We start from the raw sequence: 6981 nt of genomic DNA on the forward strand, positions 1-6981 counted from the left end.
TTCCTCATACGTGAATGGAATCGGTAACCATCACGTGTCAGCCGCTTGACGAGTGTGCGTATGAGGCGTGATGGGGCAGGCGGCGTGAGGGGTGAGGGGAGGCGTGGCAATGAGGCGAAGAGGTGGAGAGGGGCGGGAGGCGTAGATCAGGAAGGGAAGAAGGAAGGGAGGAAGGGAGGGAGGGAGAGAGGGAGAGAGGGAGAGTGGAGGGTCTTCCTGGAAACTGGAACGCCCCATACTGACTCTCTGATGGGGAAAGGAAGCTGAAATTTCCCTTTACACGACGCCCATTTATCAGACGTTGCCCTCCCTGCCTTACATGTCACGGTGGTGTTGGCGACTAGGAGGGGGATACACCACTCCCAGGGGGCATTACCTCGGGCGTGGTGGATGCTGGAGGGCATGACACGCACGCATCTTCAAGTCCCGGCCCTAACACGCTCGCACTCCCTCCCTACTGACCCAGGGAAGCAGGAACAAGGACGAATTAGGCAGACGCACATAAAGCAGACCTAACACCAGCCAGCCTCTCCCGGCCACTCCTCGCCTGCATCGCAACACCCCGGAAATGTGTGCCGCGTCCCCAGGGAGCCTCGGCTTTACGGCTCCCACGCGCCGTCGCATGCACACCTACGCCGCCAACTGGGACAGAAGACAGCAGAGTGAGCATCGCTTGGAGGACAGCTGGCGACGCGCGGAGGCCCCACAGAGCCCCGCGAAACATCTTCCCACCTGAGAAATCGTCAACCGGGCCCCTGAATATTTGAGGTGACGTGTAGGAGTGGCAACGCCGTGTTTGTTTGAGTGGCGGTAGACCGGCACCCGCCAGACCAGCCGGGCAGGAGGGAAGGGTCACCTGAGCCCGCGACCTTCACCGCTGCTGCAGAATTCAGGAGGATCGTGAACTAACCCAAGAGGGGGAGGAATGAGGGAGTGGTGATGGAGGGAGGGGTGCGGGACAAGACACCATACTTCCGTATCAAAAGACTTTTCTTTTTTAAGTGGACGTCCCTTGTGGCAACTCAAAAGGAAGGATGAATGGATAGAGAGAGAGAGAGAGAGAGAGAGAGAGAGAGAGAGAGAGAGAGAGAGAGAGAGAGAGAGAGAGAGAGAGAGAGAGAGAGTTGTTATCAAGGCAGGTATGTAACTTATTTCATATTGACAGGAAGGAAAAGGAGGAATAGGAGGAATAGCAGGAGGAGGAGGAGGAGGAGGAGGAGGAGGAGGAAGAACAATCAGAGAAAGAGAAGAAACAAGACGGAGGAAGGGGAACAACAACAGCAGCTGAGACGGAGACAGAACGCTGAAACTGCTGCCACCAAACATCCGGTATTTGTGCTGAGTGCGGTGCTTCCACGCAGCGCCTTTACTCCATCACTCAGCACCAGCGTGGAGGAAAAGTGTCCTCTTTCCCTCCGCCACCACTTCCCTTTACCCCAAAAACCAAGGCGGGCCGTTCCAGGAGAAGTGGCGGCGATCCATCAACTTTACAGCGACACTCAGACATTGAACAAACTTCCGCGCTAGGTAGATCTTGCTACCCCCCACCCTGCCTTCCTACCACCCTCCAGCGCCCGGTCCCTCACCCCCGTCCCTCCCTCCAAGCAGCGCCCGCGACAACAACAATCACACTAAATCACTTTCACTGCAGATTCCACGTCAGTCTCCTTCCGTGGCAGCACTTCCTTCGATTCATGAGAAATGCACACACACACACACACACAGACACACACACACACACACACACACACACACACACACACACACAGACACACTGGGTACCGCTTACTCCGCCACTCCTGTCTCTCTTGCCTCGCCATTCAGTAAGTAAGGGAGGAGCAAGAGCAGGAGGGAGAAGAACGAGCCGGACAACGTTATCGGATTTATTTTATTAGCCGATACTGACACTCGACACCGCGCCACCGATGGACGGGCGGCTCGGTTGTGGCTGAATGGCTCGCCCGCCGCCGCAGCTCACTCATTCCCTTTGAGATCGCACACAACAGTCAGCAGGAAAGTAAAGAAACAGGAAACACAAGGCGGAAGGAAAGAAAGGCTGCTGCACTCTTACCCGCGGACTGATTGCTGTTGACTTACTTATACTACTACTTCTTATACACAAGCCCGACCCGACAAGCCCAACCCGACTCTGCTGCCTCCTCGCCCCGCCCCGCCCCGCCTCGCCTCCCCGCCACGCACGGCCTTGCCACAAAAACTCAACGCAGGAAAACATTCTGGGAAAATTTTTACCACGAACGACTTGACATTTTGAGTAACGATTTCTTTTTTTTTTTTTGCTCTCTTTCTGTATTTTTACTTTATATAAATCCCTTCCTACCGTCTTCTACCACAGATTTTTTTTTCTTTCTCCCTTCTTTTCTTTTTCAAGTCTCTGAAGCCGCGCTAAGTCTGACTGTCGGTCGATTGAGACAAAAAAATAAAAAAAGTCCCGCCAAATTCCGTAACTTTCACTCTGATTCGTTTTTTACCCAAATTAAGTTAAAAAATGGTCTTTTGGTAGAGACACATCCAAAGACCTTTTTCGTCTCCGTTTTTATTGGTGACGCGGACTGAGAGGACTGTTCAACCAAGTGAGGCTTTGAGCTGCGGGATGATGAGAGAGAGAGAGAGAGAGAGAGAGAGAGAGAGAGAGAGAGAGAGAGAGAGAGAGAGAGAGAGAGAGAGAGAGAGAGAGAGCGTAAGGAAAGGAGGACGAGAAGGGCAAGAATGAGACAAGATGGAAAGGATCAAACTTCTTCCTTCCCTTCATTCCACCCGCCAACCAACCCTGTCTCTCCGGTTAGGTCATCTTACGAGTACACACACACACACGCACACACACACAGAGGGAGGCGGGGTGAAGTCACTGCGCGGGGGCGGGACATACAGCTGCTCGTATCCTGAAGGAGTTAAACTGCGTCTGCTTGCTTGACCTAATGCGTCGAGGAGGATACACACACACACACACACACACACACACATACACACACATGGAGGAAAACACACCCACTCTCTCTCTCTCTCTCTCTCAAGATGGGCATGGAGAGAAAACGAAAACGAGAAATGCAACACCACACTCATATAGAAAAAGGATGGAGGGAAGGGCGTAGGCGACATGTGGTGAGAGAGAGAGAGAGAGAGAGAGAGAGAGAGAGAGAGAGAGAGAGAGAGAGAGAGAGAGAGAGAGAGAGAGAGAGAGAGAGAGAGAGTCGCAAATCAGGGAGAATAAGCAAGTAACCGTTGAAAATCCCACACATTCTAACTATTATACCACTACCACGCTTACCACCACCACCACCACCACCACCCCTTCCAAGCCACCTAACCTAACCTATACCTCCCTTCTCTCCCTTGTTCTCTCGTCCTACCTGTCCCGGCCAGCCACTCCCGCCCTGCCTGGCACAATGGGGAAAGCACAACGCTACAGGAATCATAAGTCACCACCACTACCACCACCATCACCACCATCACCGCCACCACCAACCGTGACGAGGGTTTTGAGTGTGGCGGCTGGGATGAAAGAAGTGCGGAAAATAGGTTACGAAGGAGAGAATAGCGATGGGAGGAATGTGACGGAATGGTGTAAAGAGATTGGGGACATAGAGAGAGGGGGAAAATTCAGTGAAGGGTAGACATACAAGATGAAAGGGGAAAGAAGGGTGATAAAGGGATGTAAGTGGGAAAAATAATGTGACGGAATGGGATGAAAAAAAAAGGAAAAGGAAAAATGTGAAATGTGGAAGGAATGTGTATGGGAGAGAGAGAGAGAGAGAGAGAGAGAGAGAGAGAGAGAGAGAGAGAGAGAGAGAGAGAGAGAGAGAGAGAGAGAGAGAGAGAGAGAGTCGCGGAAGATATAAAGAGCATAAAAAGAGCGCCAATAAAAGAAAAAATAGAATAACAAAACAATATGACGAAATGATGCAAAGGAAAAAAAAACTTGCATACAGAACAAAACGAAAAATAAATAAATAAATAAATGGCAACAAATAACATGACGGTACTGAGTAATGGAGCTGCAAACAAGATGTGACGCGCCTCGATGTGACAGGAGAGATGCATGGAGAAGGAAGAAAAAAAGAAGAAAAGAAAAATTAAGGTAATAAAAGGTAGAAAACATGGGACGGAATGCAATAAAAGAACATTGTGACGGTTCTGGATGTGACGCGCGATGCGAGAGTGGGACAGATTGAGGGAGTGATAAGGGAGGGAACGAAGAAAGGAAGGAGAGAAGGAAGGAAGGAAGGAAAGAAGGAACGAGGGCTGGAAGGTAGAACGGTGATGTAGGAGAGGTAGTTGAGTGAACGTAAGATCAAAAAAGAGATGAATAACGAAAGAGAAAAAAGAAGAAACGAAAGAAGGAAGGAAGGAATTAAGAAAGGAAGGAAGAAGAGTGATGCAGGAAAGGTAGTTGAGAGTAGATAAGCTAAGAAAACTCATGAATAATAAAGGAAATAAGGAAAAAAGAAAAGAATGAAGGAATGAAGGAACAATTTCAGGAAACGCGAGGGAAGGAGATGTAATAAAGAACGAATGAAACAGGAGAAGAAGCAAACAAAGGGAAAAAGAAAATAAATACAATGCAAATAGGAAAAAAAAAGTGATGAAACGCAGAAGGAAGAACTGGAGGAGTAAAGAAAGGAGATAGGAAGGGAAGGAATGAGGAAAGGATGGAAGGCGAGTAGGCAGGAGAGAGAGAGAGAGAGAGAGAGAGAGAGAGAGAGAGAGAGAGAGAGAGAGAGAGAGAGAGAGAGAGAGTCACTGCAGGTAAAGTAAGGTGAGGTGGAGTGGGGTGGGGAGGAAGCAAGGAGATTTAAGTAAGAGGTGACGCAACAGGATCTTGTATTGTTAGTCATCGGAACGGGGAGTAGGAAGAAAAGATTTCCCAATATTTGTTTGGTGGCATCGGGAACGTCACCTCTCTCTCTCTCTCTCTCTCTCTCTCTCTCTCTCTCTCTCTCTCTCTCTCTCTCTCTCTCTCATCATTACTATCTACATATGCACCTCACTGGAAGACTATTTTCAGCTATTGATTGGGGCCGGGAAACAAACACTTCAGTCCTGCACACACACACACACACACACACACACACACACACACACACACACACACACACACACACACACGCACAGGTTGTTCCTTATTCGGCGTGCGTACAGGTGCCTTCCCGCCACACACACACACACACACACACAGACACACACACACACACACACACACACACAGACACACTCAGGTATCTATTGCCCACGTACACCCACACGCCCACCAGGTGCACGCCCGCTAACGAAGGAACAGGTGTGGCAGATGTTTGGTATTCCTATGTGGGAGTTAAACCTTCTGTTTTGCCTCTTGTTGTTCTTCCTTGGTATCTTTTCAGAGTCGGGGGATTCTAACAGCGTCCTCTAAGTCTTCGCGTACTCACCATGACTTGTTCTTGCACACACACACACACACACACACACACACACACACACACACACACGTTCATGACCACCACTGCTTGCGTCTCATTTCACGCCGAGTTTATTTATTCTTTTCTCTTTCCTGATGTTTTCCCTTCTCTTCCCTTCCCTTCCCTCCCTCCACTTCATACCACTGTACATGTGTGTGTTGGTCCTTTGCTTATGACGTCCGTGGGAGTTGAGTTGTGCGTGGGACTGACTGACTGACACTGTATAGAGCTGACTGACTGGCAGGCTGACAGCATCAGTGGCAAGTCCCCCGGCGTGTCAGTCAGTCAGTCAGTCAGTCTACCCACGCATCTTCCTGCTGGAGTCATTATCAAAACCCACACCACCAACCACCACCACCACCATTACCACCATCACTATCACTATTCTTTTTTTTTCTGTCTTTTCTCTGGGGTCAATTTCGCGCAGACACTGATTTTGTACAAACGTGTCCTGCGGGCGGGGTGGCGAAGGGCGGCGGCCTGCGGGGGAGGTGGACCCACGCCCTGCGGTGGTCTGCTGGGTCGTCATGCATGGCAGCCCTCACACACACACACACACACACACACACACACACACACACACACACACACACACACACGGGGCACCAGCAGCAGCAAGCACGTTTTAAGTTTCCTCAAATTTTCAACAACTTTCTTGCAACACTTTTCAGAATCACTCGCACACTGAAATCTTTGCACCAGCACATGAACGCAACACATACGCCCCGGGAGGAATCAGAGCGGTTTCATAAGATTCATCGGTATCATTGATGGACACACACCAACACACGCGAGGGGCCGGCGATGAGGAGCGACTACACGCCACCTCTCACTAAGACGGCTACACGCACACTGGTTGGTCGGGGTGCTGGGACTCGGACGGGAGAGGCGGGCCGGGGCGGGACGGAGCAGGGGATGGGACGGAGAGGGAGGAGGGAAGGGTAGAGCAGCGCTGAGCAAGGTTTTGATGGTCTATGCTATGACCAACTCTCTCTCTCTCTCTCTCTCTCTCTTACTCATGAGACGGTTCATCTTTAAGACCAGCCATCTATATTTCAGTCTCGACGCACGTCTCACTCGGGTTTGAAACAGGATTCGTAACCCACTGGTCTTGTATAGTACATGGTGCGAGTGTCTGTTTCACTCACGCGCCTGGACTCCTTTCTCCTCCTCCTTGCTCGTGCTTCTTAATTACCAAAGCACTTTATGAAACTGACCTATTACTTCTTTTGCAGACTGGGGAGAGAGAGAGAGAGAGAGAGAGAGAGAGAGAGAGAGAGAGAGAGAGAGAGAGAGAGAGAGATTATCATGGCAAGACTGAGAAGGCGATGTTGCAAACTTAACACGAACAACATGTAGTAATATTTTCACCACCAACACCCCACTACTACCACCACCACCACCACCACCACTACTCACAATAAACAAAAGAGCATCACACACACACTCACACACACACACACTATAGTTAATAAGGTTGCTAACACCATCATCACCATCACCACCACCACCACCACCACTCCCACTT

General features: G+C 50.2%; 1 protein-coding gene across 1 annotated transcript in view; it reads right to left on the reverse strand.

The window, feature by feature from the left end:
* LOC135102561 (uncharacterized) overlaps positions 1-6507 on the reverse strand; it is an 18721-nt gene extending 12214 nt beyond the window's left edge. The window contains exon 1 of the mRNA XM_064007842.1: positions 6236-6507. The gene's annotated coding sequence lies outside the window, so the exon portion shown is untranslated. The remainder of the gene's footprint in view (positions 1-6235) is intronic.
* Positions 6508-6981: the final 474 nt, after the last annotated feature.

This window comes from Scylla paramamosain, chromosome 8 (genome assembly GCF_035594125.1).
Source record: "Scylla paramamosain isolate STU-SP2022 chromosome 8, ASM3559412v1, whole genome shotgun sequence".
Classification (NCBI taxonomy): domain Eukaryota; kingdom Metazoa; phylum Arthropoda; class Malacostraca; order Decapoda; family Portunidae; genus Scylla; species Scylla paramamosain.